The sequence below is a fragment of the Furipterus horrens genome, unplaced genomic scaffold, assembly GCF_987537825.1.
Source record: "Furipterus horrens unplaced genomic scaffold, mFurHor1.1.pri manual_scaffold_4, whole genome shotgun sequence".
In the NCBI taxonomy this organism is placed as follows: Eukaryota; Metazoa; Chordata; class Mammalia; order Chiroptera; family Furipteridae; genus Furipterus; species Furipterus horrens.
Genome location: NW_028327174.1, coordinates 26970299 through 26992672, shown reverse-complemented (window position 1 = coordinate 26992672; position 22374 = coordinate 26970299). Strand labels below are relative to the sequence as shown.

The following is a 22374-nucleotide window of genomic DNA, read 5'->3' as shown; positions in this document are numbered from 1 at the left end:
TGCCCACACTGCTGTGAGTGTTTAGCAGGTTTTGACCAAAAATGGCATGACTCCCATACCACACCCTTCCTATCTATTCACCTCATCTCCCCCCAAATGACTTTTCTTTTGTTTCCCTCAGATAAAAAAAGTCCTCAAAGGAAAGCGTTTTGCCTATGTGAAAGAGGTCAAACAAACAAACAAACAAACAAACAAAAAACAGCAGAAGCACTAAAAGGCTTCAAAATGGTAGAGTTCAAAAACTCTACCACTGATTTGAGCAGTGGAAAAAACATCTCGATAGGTACATTGCATCAAATGGAGAGTACTTTGAAAGTGACTGGAGTTTAAATATGTAAGACTAGAGGAGCTTGAGACCTTTGCCCATTGTCCTTTATACGATTATAAAGGGTCTTAATATCTGAGAGGGAGGGACTGTTATATTTATTGTTAAAATAATCACTTATTTATTAAAAAAAAAGAAGAATATATGAAAGGGTGAAGCGGGAGAGCTTGTATGTACGAACCATGGGTATGGACTTGGGGGCGGATTGCTGGCGGAGGGGGGTGCTGGGTGGAGGGGAGTAAAGGGTAAAAAATTGGAACTATTGTAACAATATAATCAATAAAATACACTTAAAAAAGAATAAAGACGATTTTTAAATAAGTAAATTCCATTTTTTGGGGGTGGTCCTCTTGTATATTACAAAATGACTACAATTGACCCTTGAACAACACCAGCATTAGGGGTGCTGACCCCCATGCAGTGGAAAATCTACCTGTAACTTTTGACACCCTCAAAACTTAATTATTAATAGCCTACTGTTGTTAGAAAGTTTGCTGATAACTTAAACAGTCGATTAACACATATTTTGTATATTATACATACAGTGGTCTTACATTAAAGGAAGCTAGAGAAAAGAAAAATATGTTATTAGGAAAATACGGAAGAGAAAATACACTTACAGTACTATAAGTATTTAATGAAAAAAAATCCCCATATAAGTCGACATATGCGGTTCAACACTCTGTTGTTCAAAGATCAGCTGCATACTTACTACCAAAGAAGTAAAAGGCAAGCTTAAAAATATCTCCAGGAACGAGGATTGTATAAAACATATCCTAGAAGATTTGTAGAAGAACCAACTAGGGATTTCAGAATTACTCCCCAGGCTGTCCAGCAAGCAGGCGGGCACCCGCGGTGCACACCAGACCCGGGCTGTGGCTGGTGTTCTGACCTTACAGGGTCTGCGACGTTGTGCGCATGCCTGTGTCTGCCTCTGGTTTGGGAGCAGAAAGGGAGCCCGGATGCCCGGAGGCTGACCCAGAGTCTACCCAGGAGGCAGAGCGCCAGCTCCGCGAGAACCAACATCTTCCCAGGGTTCCGCCGCCCGCTTCGCTGCGGAGCTGCAGTCCTTCCCGCTGTATAGTTTTCCTCCCGCTCTTTTAGCTCCTTTTCAGGCCTGGGTCAGGTGGATCTGATCTGCTCACAGTTAAGTGCCTGGGACTATAAATAAGCTGATAAAAGACAGATTATCGAGAGAAAAGAAAGGAATACTGAGCTATAACTTGCTGACTTGTCTGGAGTCACATGCATTTAGGTAACGATTTAGAGAAAGTCAGCTCTACAACTTGACAACCCTTTTCAGCCAAAAAATAATTCAAAAAGTAGCAGAACTTTTTACGGGAAGTGAAGAAGAGCTGTAAACATGCAGAAGAAAGTAAAAGAGGTTGACAAGGAGGATGAGCACATCTTTGTTGGAGAGGCATCAGTTCAAACCCCCCAATTTCAAATATTTGAGGGGAATAAAAGAATTGTGCACTCAGTGGAGGTATTACTACTGCACTGAAGCCTACAATCAATTGTGAACCCAACATCAAATTTGGTGGCTACCTGGCCAGTAAGTTTTCATCCTTAAGTCTAGATCATTAGATCGTTGTTATTGTTCAGTCTCTGTGTAAAGCTGTAAGTGTTTCTGGAACAACATACTCAGCTCATGAATACACTGGATTTTATTTATCACTATTAACAATACCCTGTTAATAGTGGGTAGTCATCCAGTAGAACCATAATGAGTATCAGAAACTGTCACCATCTTTATGATGGCTCAACCAGGAACTAACTGCTCAACCTGTTCATAAACCAGGTAATATCCTTAAATTAAATTGATATAGTGTTGAAAACTACCAAAACATGAATTAAAATATAATAGGGAACGAACACTGCATAATGGCAAATTATTGAATATTTAAGATTGTAAATCGGGCCAAGTGTTCCTACTTCTTAATTGGGAAAATTGTTGAGATACTATTGCAGCATTTTATTCTGAAACATACTTTATAGTTTAGTTTTAAAAACTTAAGCAAAAAAGTAATAGTTAATGATAATTAATATTTAGTGAATTGTTAATCCTTGTAAGGCTTTGTTCTAAATGCTATACATTAATTCTTAAATGTTCCTATGAAGTAGGCACTGTTATTATTCTTGTTTCATCATTGAGGAAACAGGCTCACAGAAGTTAAATAATTCACTCAGGGTCACAGAGCTGGCAAATGATAGATCTGGGATTTTAATACAGACTAATCCAAGTTTGTATGTACATGCATACATACGTTTATATGTGTTGTGTATAAATGTGTACTTAAAAAAATTGAAGCATTGTTTTAGAATAACACTTTTCAAACTGTAGTCTTCAGTCCCCTGGGGTTTCCCAGAGACTCATGGATTTAGTAGTCAACACTAATAATAATGCAAAAATATTATTTGCATTTTCACTATACTGACAGTTGCACTGATGATACAAAAGTAATGGTAGGTAAACTGATACCTTAGTATAAGTCAAGAAAATGGTACCAATTGTACCAGTAGTTTTTATATTAGTCATCACCATGCACTGAAAATTTTTAAAAAAATCTAATTTTACTCACTTTCTTTGATGAATCATTAAAATGTTATTAATTTTGTTAATTCCCTGCCTTTGTGTTTTTAAAAAATATTTTGTGTGATGAAATGGGTAATATGCATAAGGCACTTCTGTGTTTGAAGTATCATGGTTATTTTGAAGAAAGTTTCTACCTAAGGTTATACTATAAGTAGAAGAGTCATGAGCCCAAGATGAAAGGTCTGAGATGCAAAGTGGAGTGAAGAACAAGCAATGACTATTTGACTGAATCTGAATGAATATTAACCATTTACAACAATAAAAATAACTAACAATGATAAAATTAAAAATGGGTCAAGAATATATAATAATCGGCAGCCGTCCGTCTCGAGAGACGATGGTGTAGCTTCTTAAGAGTCTATCTGCACCGCCGAGAATGGCTGTGCAGTCCGACTCGGGAGTGACAGGGTATCTGTCTCCTCCCGTGTTGAATCGACATCTTACGATGACGCTGGAGTGTCCTCTCCAGTGAAGCTGATGCTACAGAGCCTGGGCAGGGTGATATGGAGGGTCTGCTGTTGTCCATGCATCAGACCCCCCCTCTCTTCGCAGCTGAAGGGTCCAAGGGAAAGACGGAGTCAATACAGCTTGGCTTCAGGTGCGCCACAGGAGTTGCCGGTGTTGACTACAACGTCAAACCGCCTTAGGGACTCCGGCTCCGGATTTTCTGTCGGGGTTTACTCCCTTAGCCTATCCCCTGAAGAGGTATGCCACAAGGCAGCGGAGGTTTTTGAAATCAGAGTTTTCTTTCTCTGATGTGCCCTGACTGGAAGATCGAACCAGCGACGCTTAGCTCGCAGGCCGACGCTCAATCCACTGAGCCAAACCAGCCAGGGGATATATATAATAATATGTATAAATTAAGTAGTGAGGTTAATGGGGTTAAAGTGTCTTAAGATTCTTATACTTCTGAGATGAGAGTAAATATATTAATTTTAAACTTTGATAAGTAGACATGTTTTCATTTCTAAGAGAATGGCTGAAACAATAAAAACTAAGTGTGTTACTTACAATTAGAAGATGGGAAATGAACATGATAAAAATATTCAATCATTTAAAAGAAGTCAAAGAAAGAGGAAAAACAGGGACACAGGAAAGGTGGAACAAATAGAAACCACAAAATAAGATGATAAATTTAGTGTGTGCGTGCTTATTTTCAGCTGGTCTGCCAAAGACCCCCCTGAGCACCAACCCTAGTCTCCTGCGTGGCCCTGTTTTCTCTCCAACAAGATGAAAGAAACTATCATGAACCAAGAGAAACTCGCCAAACTGCAGGCACAAGTGCGCATTGGTGGGAAAGGTACTGCTCATAGGAAGAAGAAGGTGGTTCACAGAACAGCTACAGCAGATAATAAAAAACTTCAGTTCTCCTTAAAGAAGTTGGGGGTAAACAACATTTCTGGCATTGAAGAGGTAAATATGTTCACAAACCAAGGAACAGGGATCCACTTTAACAACCCTAAAGTTCAGGCATCTCTGGCAGCAAACACGTTCACCATGACAGGCCACGCTGAGACAAAGCAGCTGGCAGAAATGCTGCCCAGCATCTTAAACTAGCTTGGTGAAGACAGTCTGACCAGTTTAAGGAGACTAGCTGAAGCTCTGCCCAAACAATCTGTGGCTGGAAAAGCACCACTTGCTACAGGAGAGGATGATGATGATGAAGTTCCAGATCTTGTGGAGAATTTTGATGAGGCTTCCAAGAATGAAGCAAACTGAATTGAGTCAACTTCTGAAGAAGATAAACTTGAAGAAGTTACTGGGAGCTGCTATTTTATAATATGACTGCTTTTTCAAATTTTGTTTATGGATCTGATAAAATCTAGATCTCTAATATTTTTAAGCCATAGCCCCTTGGACACTACAACTCTTTTCAGTTTTTGCTTATACACAAATCATTCTTTGCAGCAAATTAAGCTGAAGAAGCCTGGGAATAAAGTTTGAAATCAAGATTAATTTTTTAAAAATGATAAATTTAAGTCCATTAATTACAGAAACTAAAAATGCTCTAATTAAATAAATAATCATCAGATTGGATTTTAAAAATCTAATGATATGTTATTAATAAGTGACATATCTAATATACAAAGCTGGAAAATATAAGCCATGCAATATTAGCCAAAAGAATTCTGATATAGCTATATTAATATTAGACAAAATAGACTTTAGAACCTAGTAACATGACCTCAAATTATATGATATAAAACTTAATGGTTATTAGAAGAAGACATAGAAACATTTACAGTTATGATGGGATGTTAAAGAAAAACTCTCAATCACTGGTAGAACAAGCCAACAAATAATCAGTATGGATATAGAAGGTTTGACTAATATGATTAAAAAACTTGACATACAGATATACACAGAACACTGCAGTAAAAAACTGCAGAATACATTTTTTTCCCAAGCATATGTGGAACATTTAGAAAACTGATAATTTACTAGAACTTAAGTTACATCTCAATGAATTTCAAAGAACTGAAATCAAAGTCAAAAAGACCTTATTGTCTTTGATCACGGTGTAGTTAGCTAGAAATCAATAACAAAAGGAAAACTAGAAGATCTCATATATTTTAGGTAAATAACTTGCGTAAAAGGAGAAATCATCATAGAAGTTTACAAACTATTTTGAATTGAACAACAACAAAAATGCTACATACCAATATATGTGAGATGCAGCTAAAACATTTTTTAGGAGAAAACTTATAGTCTTTACAGCTTATATTTAAAAAGAAAAAGACTCAAAATTAATAAGCTACACATGTATTTTATAAAGTTAGATAAAGGAAAATAATCTAGAAGACTGTAGAAGGAAGGAAGGAAATAAGATAAGAGTATAAATAAAAGAAATTGATGATAAATATTTAACATAAAATATTCATAAAGTCTAAAGTTTTTTTGAAAAATAATTTACACACTTAAAAACATTGGGCAAGGCTGGCCATGAAAACTGATAAAAGGCACTTTTAATTAATGTAAGGATTAATAAAGAGGATAACTCTATAAATGCCATGTAAAAATAAGTAGCTATTATAAGAACTGTGCTGGTGAATATGAAATTTACTTGAAATAGAAAGATTACTGGAAGATATAATTTACCAATACTGATTCACAAATAAGTAGAAAACCTAAAGATTATGATAACCTTTAATACATTTAATTGGTAGTTAAAAATTTTTTTAAAGAAATGCCAGGCTTAGATGGCTTCATTGGCAGTTTTGTCAACTATTAAAGGAAGAAAAATTTCACTCATATAACTTCTAGAGAATATAAAAAGAGACGGCAACCCCTAGTTTGTGTGTGTGTGTGTGTGTGTGTTTGTGTGTGTGTCTGTGTGTTTTAGATGAGGCTTATGTAATCTCAGTAGCCAAACTCAGCAAGGGTACTATAAGAAGCAAATTACAGGCCTGTTGCACTCATGACAGAAATGCCAAATTGAAACATAGACATACATACGTTTTATTTATATACAATAGAAAACTATATATTGTTATATATTATATATGTTATTATATATAATAGTCAAATCCAACAATCTTTGTTATCACTTCTATATCATGACCATGCATTTTCCAAGGAAAGCAATATTGGTTTAATATTATAACATCAATTAGTTTAATTCACAATATTAGCAGTTTAAGGGAGAAATTTATAGTATTTAAATATATGTACTAAAACGTTTTGAAAATATTCAACATCCATGATGATGATAAACCATAAACCAGATATAGATGAGTTCATTTCTATTTTGATATATATATCTAAATAAACCTATGACATACATAATAATTAATTGTGAAACATGGAATGCATTATCTTTAAGATCAAGAACAAGACAAAGGTGCACCACACTGCCAGTTTATTCAGCACTCTGTTGGTAGTCTTTAGCTTGTGCAGTATAGCAAGAATAAAACAACAAAAAAATAGGAAGGAAGAAACAAAATTATGATTTTTTCAGATATGGCTGCATATGCAGAAATAAAAGTAATATTAATATATGCACTAAAACTAATTAGAGAATTTAACATTTTAGTTCAATAAAATATACAAATTATATTCTTAAACCAGCAATAATTACAAATGAAATTTTAAAATATGTCACTTACAATGCCATCAAAAGTATGACCTAGGAATACATCTAACAAAAATTAATCTGTTAAGACCATACAAAATAATATGAATCATTATAAACTTAAACAGAGGGAGGTATCCTATATTCACATATTGGAGACTCTGGATTTTATATACATTAACTCACCCCAGAGTTATTTAAGATTTGAATTTAATCTCAATCAAAATGCAGCATATTTTGAGTTAATTTTTGTACATGCTGTAAGGTAAGGGTACAACTTCTTTCTTTTCCATGTGTATACTTAGTTTTTCCAAGAGCATTTGTCGAAGAGACTGTCCTTTCTCCATTGTATAGTGTTGGTACCCTTGTCAGATATCACTTGGCATCTATATGAGGATTTATATCTAGGTTCTCTATTCTGTTTCATTGATCTATATGTCTTTCTTCATGACAGTACCATACTGATTTGATTACTGCAGTTATGTAATGTGTTTCAAAATGAGGAATTATGAGGCCTTGAGCTCTCTCCCCCCCCCGCCCCCCCAGAATTCTTTTGGCTATTCAGAGTCCTTTGAGATTCCATGTGAATTTTAGGATGGTTTTCTTATTTCTGCAAAAACATACAAACAGACAACGCCATTGGGATTTTGATAGGGATTGCATTGAATCTGTGGATTGCTTTGAATAGTATGGAAATTTTAACAATATTAAATCTCCCAACCCATGAACATGGATGTCTTTCCATTTACTTGTTTTTTTCTTTAATTTTTTTCAGTAATATTTTGTAGTTTTCAGTGTATTAGTTTTTTTTTTTTTTTTTTTTTTTTTGCCTCCTTGGTTGTTTATTACTAAGTATTTTAATATTTTTATTTATGAGAGAGAGAGAAATTTGTTTTTCCACTTATTATGCATTCATTGGTTGCTTCTTGTGTGTGCCCCAACCAGAAAGATCAAAGCTGCAACCTTGGCATATTAGGATGCTACTCTAACCAACTGAGCTCCCTGACCACACGGTAGTATTTTAATCTTTTTGATGCTATTATAAATGAGATTGTTATCTTACTTCCTTTTCAGATTATTCATTGTTAGTATATGGAAACACGACTGCTTTTTGTGTGTTGATTTTGTAACCTGCAACTTTGCTGAATTTGCTTATTAGTTGTTACAGTGTTTCCGTAGAATCTTTAGGGTTTTCTATTTATAACATCGTGTTATCTGTGAACAGATAATTTTGCATCTGTTTTTCCCTGATTTAGATGCCTTTTATTTATTTTTCTTGCTTAATTGCTCTGGCTAGAACTTCCAGTACTATATTCAATAGAAGTAGTAGTAGTAGGCATCCTTGCATTATTCTTTATCTTAGAGGAAAAATTTTCTGTTTTTTTTATCACTGAGTATAATGTTAACTGTGAGCTTTCCATATATGGTCTTTATTATGTTGAAGTACTTTCTATCTCTATAGTTTGTTAAGTTTTTTTATCATGAAAGAGTGTTGAATTTTGTCAAATGCTTTTCTGCATCAACTGAGATGATCATATGTCTTTTGCCCTTCATTCTGTTAATGTTTTGACTTATATTTATTGATTTTTGCATGTTCAGTCATCCTGGAATTACAGATATAAATCTCACTTGGTCGTGGTGTATAATAGTTTTTAAAAAAAAATTAATTTTGGAGAGAGAGAGGAAGGGAAATGGAGAAATAGAGAAAAAACCATGTCCACCTGCTCATGCATTCATTGGTTGCTCCCTGCATGTGCCCCAACTGGGAACCAGGGACTGAACCCATAACCCAGGTGCATCTAGTCAATGACCCAACCAACATGCCAGCTTGCCAGAGTGTATAATCCTTTAAATGTGCTAATTCAATTTGCTAGTATTTTGTTTAAAATATTTACATCAATATTCATCAGGGATATTGGTGTGTAGTTTTCTTTTCCTCAGTAGCTTTGTCTGGTCTTGGTGTAGGGGTAATGCTGGCTTCATAAAATTAGTTTGGAAGTGTTCTCTATACAGTTTTTTGGAAAAGTTTGAGAAAGATTGATATTAACTCTTCTTTAAATGTTTGGTAGAATTCCCCACTGAAGCCATATGGTTTTTATTTGTTCAGAGGTTTTCACTACTGATTCAGTCTCATTATTAATTATAGGTCTGTTCATATTTTTTATTTCTTTATGATTCAGTCTTGGTAAGTTGAACGCTACTAGGAATTTATCCATTTCTTCTAGATTATCCAATTTGTTAGTGTATAATTATTCATAATAGTCTTTAAAGATCATGTTTAATTCTGTGACATCGGTTATAATGTCTTCTCTTTCATTTGATTTTTGTTATTTCAGCCTTCTCTATTTTTTCTTAGTCTAGCTAAGGGTTTCTCAATTTATTGATACCTTCAAAAAACTAACTCTTAGTTTTATTGAATTTTTTCTATTTTTAAAATATCTATTTAATTAATTTCTGCTCCAGTTTTTGTTATTTTCTTTTGTTTGCTGACTTTGGGTTTAGTTTGTTCTTTTTTTTCTAGTTTTTGGAGATGTAATGCTGGGTTTATTTGATGTCTTTCTTCCTTTTTAATTTAAGTGTTTAAACAATAAACTTCTCTCTTAGTACTGCTTTTACTGTTTCCTATAAGTTTTAGCATGTGATATTTTCATTTCCAATAAGGACCAAATTAGTAAAATAATCTGGGCCCAGGACTAATTCCCCAGTAAAACTAAGTAATTAAGCCATACTCAATTATAGTGATTTTCCCCATAAATATGTGCTGTTATTATATATCTGTCATCTATCAATCATAAATCTAAGTATCTATCTATCTTTGTATCTACCTATCTATCTTGGTCCTGTAAGATTACCCAATACTACATTCTTGTTTTCTAGAGGGGTAGTCCAAGGCCCAGAGAGATTAATGCCTTGTGTATTATCTTATAACTAGTTACTTGCAAAGGTATAAGGGCTCCTGACTTAATGGGTGAGCCTATGAATCCTATAGACTGCACACAGAATTAGAATGCTGAAGGCTTCAGGAGACCTTTCTTGGGAAATGATAGATAAGGAGATTAATATTTTAACTTGTACTCTTGTCAAATATTCAAGATATGGGGGTCTTTTAACTGTACTCTTCATTATACAATGGTGTTTCTTTCCTCTGAACTTGCTCATTTGTAACTTTTGGCTTTGCCAGGACACTGGGTTTAGGGGTAGGGAGTCTTCTAATAATTTCTGCAGCAAATCTCCAGCTGTTCTGAGGCTGTGATTGCCCTGTATGAGAGAGGCGTGAGTGAGGCTTATGTGAGAAGCTCTGAGGAAATATGGTCTGGTGGTGAAACATTTTTCAACACATCAGGCTTTTCCCTAGTTCTTGTTTGTTTCTCAGAGACTTTGGGGGAGGAGGAAAGTCAGAGAAATAATGCCTATTTTTAAGACAATTGAAATGAATGAAGGAAAGGAGAAATTTAAATGTTTGTAATATTTTAAATAACACCCTAATTATCATAATCATTAACATAAATAGTATCTGTTATGGAGGCAGATATGCCAGGCATTTTGAGGGGTAGTTTGTATCATTATCTCATTTAAATCTCACACAAGTTTTATAAGGTAGGTATTATTATCTCCACTTAAGAGATGAGAAAACTTTGGCTCAGAAAGTTTAAACAACTTACTCAAGGTTACTCAGCTAGTCTGTTCATAGTTCTTGCTAGAGAGTGAAATATGTAGTATATAACTCACCTTGCCCATGAAGCAGTAACAGCTCCCCCAAACATTTTATATTCTGGACTTTTCTTTTTCAAGGACTTCACTGTCCATAGAGCCATGAGATCACCATGGTGTGACATATGGACATCATTGCCATGTAGTTATACGTTACATTCATTTTGGATTTGTGTTTCAAATTTTACACACACCACTATGGCTGGAATGATAGCTCTCTTAAATCATCCCTGTTTTCATACCTCTGGATTCTTTGCATGTCCTCGATTGACAGTGGAGATATTGCAGACCGTCTGAAGGACTGACTCTATTTCTTGGCTTTTCTGAGTGGATACCTGTCCCCTTTTGGATTCTATTCCAAATGTCTGACTTGATCTTTAGTTACAGTCCTCCATGGACTTGTCATAGCCAAGCTCATCCTGCACCATACTTCATCAGCTGTGTACTGCTCTCCCAGTGTTCCTCACTATTACTCATTTCCCTTGGCATGGTCCTGCTGTTCTCAGCTCGGAGTTTATTGCCAGTTAAAGGAGCCTTTGCATTGGTAGAGCCCTCTGTTACACACTTCTCATCTCCTCTGAAATCCCACTATGATCCTCTGTTTGCGTACATTATTTTCTATTGTGTTATTAATATTGATGTGCCCTGGCTGGTTTGGCTCAGTGGATTGAGCGTCGGCCTGCGAGCTAAGCGTCGCTGGTTCGATCTTCCAGTCAGGGCACATCAGAGAAGGAAAACTCTAACTCCAAAAAAAAAAACCTCCGCTGCCTTGCGGCATACTTCTTCAGGGGAAAGGCTAAGGGAGTAAACCCCGACAGAAAATCCGGAGCCGGAGTCCCTAAGGCGGTTTGACATTGTAGTCAACACCGGCAACTCCTGCGGCGCACCTGAAGCCAAGCTGTATTGACTCCGTCTTTCCCTTGGACCCTTCAGCTGCGAAGAGAGGGGGGGTCTGATGCATGGGCAACAGCAGACCCTCCATATCACCCTGCCCAGGCTCTGTAGCATCAGCTTCACTGGAGAGGACACTCCAGCGTCATCACAAGATGTCGATTCAACACGGGAGGAGACAGATACCGTGTCACTCCCGAGTCGGACTGCACAGCCATTCTCGGCGGTGCAGATAGACTCTTAAGAAGCTACATCATCGTCTCTTGAGACGGACGGCTGCCGATGGTATTAATATTGAGTTTCTATATGTAGTAAATACTGGCATATGAAATTTGCCTAAATAGTATAGATGAAATATAAAGTACATGCCATAATATGCATAAACATATATTTAATAAAAGCCCATTGGATACAAAGGGAGTTTGGGTGTCTTGCCAAAGTCATGATTTAGTCAACCTCTGCTACATACAGTAATACCTGCTTAATAGGCACAAGGATCTTAAGCCAAAAGACACCCCCTTACAACCCAAAGTTAGAGGAACTGACAGAGCATATAAAGATCTCGTCGTCGTCGGCAGCCGTCCGTCTCGAGAGACGATGGTGTAGCTTCTTAAGAGTCTATCTGCACCGCCGAGAATGGCTGTGCAGTCCGACTCGGGAGTGACACGGTATCTGTCTCCTCCCGTGTTGAATCGACATCTTGCGATGACGCTGGAGTGTCCTCTCCAGTGAAGCTGAAGCTACAGAGCCTGGGCAGGGTGATATGGAGGGTCTGCTGTTGCCCATGCATCAGACCCCCCCTCTCTTCGCAGCTGAAGGGTCCAAGGGAAAGACGGAGTCAATACAGCTTGGTTTCAGGTGCGCCGCAGGAGTTGCCGGTGTTGACTAAACGTCAAACCGCCTTAGGGACTCCGGCTCCGGATTTTCTGTCGGGGTTTACTCCCTTAGCCTTTCCCCTGAAGAGGTATGCCGCAAGGCAGCGGAGGTTTTTTGGAGTCAGAGTTTTCCTTCTCTGATGTGCCCTGACTGGAAGATTGAACCAGCGACACTTAGCTCGCAGGCCGACGCTCAATCCACTGAGCCAAACCAGCCAGGGTCAATAAAGATCTAAGGATCTACATTTTTTCTGAAGCCCTCAGATAACAAGCTTTTCTTGTTATCTAGTCACCTTGAAACATTACACATGCTAATCACAGCCACCAAGAATCACAAAGCAGAGATAGTAAAATATTTATTATCTTCAGAGTTCAGTTTACATTATTAACCCACTTTTCATTTCTCAAGAACTTACATAATTTTTGACCTTTCAAATTTGGAAAGGCTTTAGCCTCTACTTTCAGTTTATTCTGCTAATTGAATGATTAGTGACCACTCAGAACCATTAAACACAAATCTAAGAGCTCAGCTACACACTTCCAACAGCTTTTGAAGTCCCTTCATTTTGCAGAATGGTTAAAGTTGAAGTGCTCATTTCCTAAATAGGGTAAGAGTTGAGTGTTACTGCAACTTTATTTTAACTTTTCAGTTTCCTACAGTCATAGCACTGTGGTATAAACTTGGCAATATAAATTAGTAGAAAACCTCCAATCAGGTAGTATGGCCACACTGGCTTTGCTACTGTCTGGCCAAATGACCCTGCACAAATTTTTTAGCCTTATAATTTCTTTGGGTCTCAGTTTCTTCATATAGCAAGAGAGATGACTGAACTAAACCCAAGTGACTCTTAGTTTCTCTTATATTCTTTAGTATGTGTCTACGTGATGTACACACATTCATAATACTTATACAAAATACACATGCCTTTATATGCACACAAACGAGGGTGCAGCACTTTAAATAAACTCGGTAACTCAGAATTAGATCATGACATACTTTACAGAAATGATTCTTTCCAAAATGATTCATTATGTGATTTAGAAGTAGGAAATATGTGACTCTAGACAGATTTATGCCCTTAACTTAATTTTATTCAGCTAATGGGGTAAATATTTCATATGCTTGCAATTGCTAAATCACGAGATGGCCTTAAAAAATTTAGTGGCAATACCTAAAAGAGGATAGGAAGAAGCTAATACTCCATTAATCTGTTTCTCTGCTTTAGTTCAATTTCCTTTTTTCCTTTATCTTTTTCTATTAAATTACAGGTATAAATACTTGAAATATATGTAATATATAACCAATGATTTTTTCTGATCATTAAAAGTAACATATGCTCATTGTGGAATGTTTGGGAAAAAAATGGAAAAGTTGGCTGAAGCAAGAAAAAAAATCACTCAAATTCTAACAAAGCAGTTGCTGTTAACAATTTGGTATATTTCCTTTCATAATTTTTTTCTGCATTTTTATATAGATGAAACAATACTATTCTTTGTGCTGCTTTTTCATTGAACATCACAGCATAAGAGTATTTTAATGTTATTAAAATTATTGGTAAACATACTTTTTTAGGTTATTTAGCATTCTGCCATACAGCTAGCTATAGCATAATTTACTTAACCACCTTCTTATTGTCCGCCATTTAATTACTTCCAATTTTTCACTATTATAAATGATTCTGCAGTGAACATTTTGGTGTATAAAGCTTTTCTGTCTGTATTTTACATTATTTCTTTAAGATAGATTCCCAGAAATTGAATTACAGGGTCAAAGATATGAACATTTTTAAAGCTCTTGATCTATAATGCCAAACGGCTTTCCCAAAATGTTTTTTTTTAATCACTTTACACTCCGTATAGCAATATGTGAGAGTGCCTTTTTCTACCATTTCCTTGGCTATTCCTCTCTAATACTAAATAAAAATTCTTTATGATTTGATAGGTAAAAATTGTACTGCACTGCAGTGTTAATTTTTATTTTTTGTAATTAGTGGTGATATTGAACAATCTTTCATGTTTGTTAATCATCTGTAGTTTCTCTTTTGTGAAATTCCTGCTCAAATCTGCAATATATTTTAAGGTTTTTATTGTGAACATAACTTTGTGTTATCAGTATACAAATCGGATGAATGCAAACGTCTTTCTTCCTTTAAAAATATCACATTTACTTGCTTTTTTGTTTGTTTTGGTTGATTTTTTTTCCATTGGTCATTAGTTTCTCAAAATTATAGTTTTAAATGGCAAGCTGTCATGATGTGCTTCTGAGTAAATGCCTTTCAAATATTTGTGGAATAAGCTTATAGAATTGAGTTTTATGTGTAGCCTTTCAGGTACATGTTTATTAAATAAAGTGAGATGTGCTTCTCCATATCATTTCACAGATTTTCAGGTAGCTCATGAGTGGAGTCTGAAGCCTTCTTAAGTTTTTGCAATTTGACATTAGTTAATACTGATTAAATAAATAATTTAATGAATTTTTTCATTTAATAATTTGGTATATTTCTTCCTTTATTTCTATGGATTATTTGATTTGGAATTCATGTTGATTTTTTCATTAACGTCACAAGTTAAGTATTTTCCTGTGTTACTAAAAACTGTTTTGGAAATATAATTTTTAATGTTTGCTGCTCCCACTCTCCATTCCCTGCCATCTGTTTTCTGCATCACTCTTCACCAGCCTAGGAAAACAGAACACACATTTCTTTGGTGGTTGGCCATATGATTAGAAATCAGTGTATGTACAGGCCCCATGAATATTTTATTGATAACAGTGGTGAAATAGAGTGTGCTTGCTTTTTTTAAAATACGGCTGCTCCTATGTAATTCAAAAGTTGTTTGAAATAATTTAATCAAATTTATTTGTATAGAAGCACTTAGATACGGGCTAAGTGCTAGTTATTAATCAACGTTGATCAGGTCATTTGAATATTGAACAAAGCCCAGAACCAACTGAATGATTCCTAAGGGATGGGGGTGAGATGTTTTTGGTCAGGTCACAGCTCAACTGATTTATCCCTGATGACTGTTGCTCTGAACTTTGAATTACCAGTTCCATGAAAGAGAATGCACTTTCAGGATGTCAGGTAAATCAGTTTGGATCAAGTTTTAGGATTCATTCTCTAGATAACTTTCACTCCTGTAGAGCCTTCAAGAGAACTATGTGATTAACATGGCCACAGCTAGCCCTTGGGACTCTTGTTGGAAGCTCTGGTGCCCCATCATATGTTCATGTACCACAAGAGTGTTCTGCATTTAACCAAGAGAAGTGTCTTTGTCCAAGGTGGTGGTCTCTGCCTTGCATTTACCACATCTCCAGAACCAAGAGGAATGCACAAGTGGTTGGAGAGTAGAGAGAACAGGAGGCATGGCTGCATTCTTGCCAGGGTGCTCTTTTGGCTCACAGTGCCTGGGCATCCTGGGCCCTCACCAGCTCCCTGGATCACTTAGAGAGTTTCATTCATTTTATTCCCAACATAGGAGGGATGCTCTAGCCCATGTGATACTTCATTATGAGAATTTGAAATAGCTTTTAAAAATAATATTCTTTAAAAAGAGATTAGGACTAGAAAACCATGGGCATATTTTATTGAATTTGACCTATAAGCATAAAATACAAATTAGAACTGGGCCATTGGGGGATGGAACTTCTGATTCCTTTCTTCCCCTGTGTTATTATAGCCCTGAATGAAAACCTTTTCTGAGAGTTAGTTTAAGGATCTCACCTTGGTTTTTTGGGACAGTTGTGTTTAGCTTAGGAAATATCAATTCATTTCATTTTAGAATTATTTATACATGAGTCACTAGGATGGTTTCTTGGTGTTTGAATCTGGCCTCTATTATTTTAACTGTAAGATCTTGGACAAGTATGACTGTCATGAGGAACCAGTGATGTGCCCATGTTGAGTACTGAGCATGGTACCTGGTGCAAAGTAAGTGCTAAGTGAACATCAGTTATTATTATTATCATTTTTATTAGATTGTATACTTCTAAAGGACAAAGCTTATCTCATATTTATATTTTTGATAACTTAAAAGAGTGCCTTATATATGTTAGGCCAATAATTGTTGGATTTGATTAGTTTCTTCAGTAGTTTGTCTTGGGTCCAAGCACGTCTTTTCTTGTAGCTTTGATGGTTATGGTGATAGTGGTGGTGGCTCTGACAACACATGTAAGATGCATGCAATTTATTATTCTGAGGCTAAATAGAGGATTCAGTTCTCCAGGAGCCAGTCTGATACCTTTTACCAGAATCATTGTAAATTTTCCATTAAAAAGCTTTGTAAACTGCATTTTTTTTCTTTAGAAAGGTTGTATGGCAGCATGACATTTAAATTTAGGACTACTAAGGAGACTATCAGATTCCATGAGGTTAAGGATAAAATTCCAAGCTGACAGTGAAATAGTGTAACCCTCATTACATTTGTAGCTCACCTGTTGAAAGGCAATAAATAATGTTTTGGAATGACCATTATAGGTTTAAATGTAATTTGGTGGAGCCTGTAATTTTCTTAGGGCTTTGAAGCTTAGTGAAGTTGCAAGCTGGTCAGGATTTTAAAAAGAGAAAGGGGAGAGCATTGACGCAGGGGATTGCAAGGAAGATGCTCTTTCTTCTTGAATAGGAATCACAGTCCCATTAAAAGAAAAATGCCAGAGTCTTGGCAGAAAACACTGATTTGCATATTATTCATATGTATTTGCATATCGAGTTCAAGGGGCTCTATCTTCAAGTATGTAAAATAAATAGTGTAATCTGCTGCAATTGTGTTCCAATTCAGTCTTTGGGGCATTGCACAAATGAAATACATAACATGTTTAAAAATCACATTTCAGAAGATGAAAGATGTCAATCAGCTAAAAGTGGCTGCATATCAGCAATATTGATAGGGAGCAGAGATTGGCTCTGCTGGAGTGCAAGATTGGGAAAGCCACTGCCCCTGAGTGTCCTCACCCCGAGAGATAGCCTGCTCGGATGGGTCCTGGACCCATGGAGTTTGCCACTTCAGAGACCATGGTGCCCAGGGTACTGCTTCTCTCCCATATTGGGAAGTCTGCATGGTGCCCAAGAAGTGATGTGGGGGAAACATACTCCTGTAATATCTACAAGCCCTCCGACAGCGCCCCCTCTCAATAAACATAGGGATCTGTCCAAAAGGTATTCAACCATATACTATGAAAAATAGAGACTTTTATTAAAAAAGGTACAAGATGCAAAAACATTGTACATTGGACAATGACACCTCAGTCCCCTTCAAAGTAGGCGCCTTGGGGCCTCACACAGTTCTCCCAACTGCAGCATGATGTTCCTTCTGCTCTGAAAGCAGAAGCCACAGAATGAATTATGCCACGACACGTTTCACACCAAGATCCTGTGCCAAAATCTCAAATGCAGTAGTTTTTGGAATCCCCACATCAGCTTCTCGTTCTCACATTGTCAGTCACTGATCATTGTTGAGTGTGGCTCATACACGTTCAACATTCTCAGATGTTCTGCTTATTGCAGTCCTTCCAGAATGTAGATCACTTTCAATAGATTCTTGACCATCTTTGAAGTGTTTGTGCTACACTTGTATTTGTGCTACACTCATTGCATTGTCCTCAAAAGCCTTCCAAATCATCCAGATAGTTTCTGTAGAGGAATGTTCAAGCTTAACTCAAAGTTTGGTGCAGATCTGTTGCTCTACTCACTCAGTCATTTTGAATGTGACAGCCACATAGTGCACATGCTCACTCAACGGCATCTACCATCCCCACAGATTAGTGCAGTGAAGTCATTGTTCACACATGCGAATTCCAATCTACTCTCCTTGGCTGCCAGGTAACATCCATGTCATGCAAACCATTATATTAACAATGGCTGGACTTTTTTTGGACAGACCTCCTACACTCTAGATAAAACACAAAACACTCTCGTGTTTGCTCTGTAAATGTTACTTTATGACAGAGTTAGCATAGGAGGATTATTCAGTCCCCATGAAGTGGAGAGTCCCAAACTGTTGCCTTAATCAGGCTTTGCTTAGAAGCTTAGAAAACATGAAGTCTGCTGACCAACAAGGCTGAGGAATGACAGTGAGTGATAATGAGCTTTGTTTCCTTGATTGTATATCTCTGTGCCTGTTATTACTGGGTATTTTAGCTTCCCAGGCTCATACTGTGAGAAATGCACTTTTTTTTATTGTCATTGGAATGAAAGCTAGGTGTATGTGCATTTTACTAGTGCCCAGATCCATCCTTGGTGCCATTCCATAAGCCCCGAGAGGTTGAGAACACAAGCCATTTGGAAAAATACGGGTTCTACATGGTCTCGGGTAAGAGAAATACTTTACTGCTCTTCACCTTCCGATTTCACATTCCAGCCTCTCTCTTCATGTTTAGTTAAGTCACCTAACCTCTTGCTCTTGGTTTGTCCACTTATAAAATGGGTATTTAATACATGCTTACTTTACAGAGGTTTTGTGAAAATTCATTAGATACAGGTTTTAAAGCAGTTGGAAGATGAGGCATTAAATTTTAAGTTGGGTGATTACACTGTGCTTACCTAAAATTTCTTTAGCAGACTCGAATATCAATGGTTTTTTTATGTACTTTTTTTTTGCTAGAGATGTTATATAGATTCATTTTGGATTAAACACAACAGTTTCTTTGTCTTTTTTTCATACTCATTCACGTAATCCCTCCTCCCCTCTCATGTCTTTGCCTTCTATTTCCAGTGTCAATTCAGCTTGTTTTATTGTTTGCTCAACTGACTTGGAATTGGGATGGCAGAGTCAACAGCCTTGTAAAAGTGAATGAAGGTGGACTGAACTTTATCAGTCTGAGGCTAAGCCCACAGAAACTCAGAGGGACATTGTCACCATACATTTGAGGACATGACATGATTTCCTTCACATTTCAGAAGAAGGTGCTATATGATTCCCAACCACAAAGCAGGCTTCAGAAGTAAGTGCCTAAGAGCAATTGGTCCAGAGAAGCATTTATTGGCCTTCTCCCCTTTTCAGCTTTGCTCCAATGAGATAAAATACATGAGATCTACTAACTCCCAGTCTTCATTACTCACTTTGCATAATTATTACTTGTCCTAGATGAGTGGGTAAGTGTAATTAAGACTGAAATAAATCCCCAAAGTGTTCTGAAAGCAGGTCACATTGACTAAGAATTCAATTATTCTTTTAGGAGTTTGATTTTTAATTTAATTTTTCTGCTTTCATTCATGCTATCTTTAAAAAAAAATTTTAGCCTCACCCGAGGACATTTTTTCATTGCTTCTAGAAAGACAAGAAAGTAAGGTGGGAGATAGAGAGACAAAAAAGAAAGAGAAAGGAAGAGCAACCTTGATGTGAGAGAGAAGCATCCATCAGTTGCCTCCCATGCATGCCTCAGCTGGGGATCAAAACTGCAACTAGGTATGTGCCCTGACCGGAAATTGAACCCACAGCCTTTTGGTGTACCAAATGATGCTCCAACCAACTGAGCCGCCCAGCCAGGGCAATGTTACCTGTTTTAAAAAAAGTTTTTAAAAAGTGACACTTAAATCTATTAAATGTGTTTTCTATTCGTGTTTTTGTTTCTTCTGTATCATTCAAAGTTTTTTTCAAAAGCATTTCAGCTTATTTTTGTAATAACTTTCCAACTTGAAATCTAATTTGCTTTCCTATACTGGCATTTGAGTAGCTGTATAGAGTTGTGATTAAGAGCATAAATGCTAGTTATCTGCCTAGGTTTGTATCCCAGCTCCTCCATTTAGAGACAGTGTAATCTTGGGTCAGTAACTTAACTTTTCTGTATCAAAGTTTATTCATCTATTAAATGGGGTTAATAATAGCATCTACCTCATCAGGTTGGGTAAAAGTTAAGTGAATTACTACATATAAGCACTTGGAGCATGTGTGTTGCACAGTAACTACTATATAGGTGTTAAGGAGTGAGGATTTCTTCTCTGTACCTCTGTTATGGTACTGTCATGCCCTAAATTATTTGGTTGAGAAAGACTGAAGCTGGCTTGGGTGGGAGAGGGTTTATAATACGGCAAGAAGTGTGGGCCTCAAGAGGAACCTGGGTGGGGTTGAGGGATAGTACTGGACGGCCTCTAAGAACCAAGGCAGTAAGTACACACCTTGTCTGCTTCCTCCACTGTTTGTTGAAACTCTGGCATCTTGTCTCTGCCTCTCTGTCTTTGCCAATCTTCTGTTTCTTTTTGCTACCTGGCCCTTCCTGCTTGCTCATCAGCACCCCTCAGCTCAAAATCACTCACCCCAAACGACAGCCTTACGCCTGCCAATCTATGCAACCTCGCCAGTCCATTGCCCACAGATAACTTACTTAGTTTCTCTGCATTCAAATTCCAGTTTTCCTAATTGGTTAGGGACCCAGCCCTGGTTCAGTGAGCAGAGTGAGTGGGGTGAGGTGTGCTGCGGGGACAGGTAATGCATTGTGTGCTTCTTCCGAGGCAGCTTCTATATGAATTTCTCTGTGGCTTTCCAAAGCCAGGAGATGAATGGATGAGATGAACTGATTTTGAAGAGCTCTATATAGAAAAAATAAAAATAAAAACTACCATTTGTGGGAAGTAGAGATATAAAAATTTAGTGCTGTTAAGTCACAACTTATTGTTTTGGTCAGAACATATAGTTCATTAGGCTTTGTTAAAATAGAAGTCTTTAGCTCTTAGGGAAGAATATATAAATTAAACCAATTTTGTTATTCATTAGTAATTTAAAAGTTGAATTTAAAACCTAATAAAATTAAACATTGTAAAAAGAGGAGTTGTGCATTAGTTGAACTTGCCTATTTTATTTCATTCCCTTAAAATATGCTAGCTGTGACCATAGTTTGGAAAACACTGAAACTTGTGTGCACAGGTGGATTGGGCTGGGGAACAACTGGCTTTTCTGCACTCCTTCAATCAAGGCTTCTCTGTCTTTGGGGCACAACAGTACCACTTGGGCATTTTTGAAAAATGCGGATTCCTAGACTTTATCTCTAGAGACTCTGCATCACTTGACCTGGGGTCAGGCCTGGGTATCTGCAGATTTTGCCAAGTGATCAGGTGTTTCTCAGGCAAATTGCCTGCAGATCATATTTGGAGAAACACTGCAGTAGATATGAGTTCTCTCATAAACTATATACCTTGTCCTTCTTTCTTCCCCTCTGTGTGTGAATAGTCTATCTTACGAACAAATTGTATTCCAAAAGTAAGTTTCTGAGACTCTTGTTTAAAACTTAAGAATATCACCTTTTAGGAAGGCTGGTAGATTTCTAAGCCAACATATAGAAAAGCCTAGTTAGGTCTCCCTTTAGACTTTGCTATCAGTACCTCTCAAACCCTGTAGCTGGCAGGACTGATGAGTGAAGTCGGGCTCAGGAGGCAGGCCACAGGCAAGGGGCAGTGACACAGGTCCCCACCACAGCAGAAGGGAATCTATGCGGAGAGCGTGTGGACATTGAAGGAAGAAGAGTGAGAACTCTCACATTTATGGGGAGAAAAAGTTAGTTCGGGGATTTTCTAACCACACCCAGGTAGATAGGAAGATCTTAAATATGTGTTTTTGTACTTTCAATTTAGAGACTTCATCTTCATTTAGTTGACACTTAAATCAGTTTTTTGGCTCTATTCTATGGGGAAGGGATTGATTACAAAAGAGTACAGGGAACTTGAACTTGTAGGGTGATGGAAACATTCAATGTCTTGATAGTGATGGTTACATACTGTATACATTTGTAAAAACTTATAGAACTGTATAGTTGAAGGGGCAAATATTGGTGTATGTAAATTACACCTTGGTAAACTAGACCTAAAAATAAGTATTTTGTTATTAGTTAAAATTTACCTACTTATGTATGCATGAATGAATGATTTATTTGTCATTTCCATTTAGTAATAACAAGCCTCCACATTTGCTTAGTGCC

General features: G+C 36.9%; 1 protein-coding gene and 1 pseudogene across 2 annotated transcripts in view; both read left to right on the top strand.

Annotated features, from left to right (window-relative positions):
• Positions 1 to 22374, top strand: part of LOC150011432 (glutamate receptor ionotropic, NMDA 2B-like) — a 243063-nt gene that overhangs the window by 77414 nt on the left and 143275 nt on the right. The window lies entirely within an intron of this gene.
• On the top strand, positions 4141 to 4761 carry LOC150011433 (transcription factor BTF3 pseudogene; annotated as a pseudogene).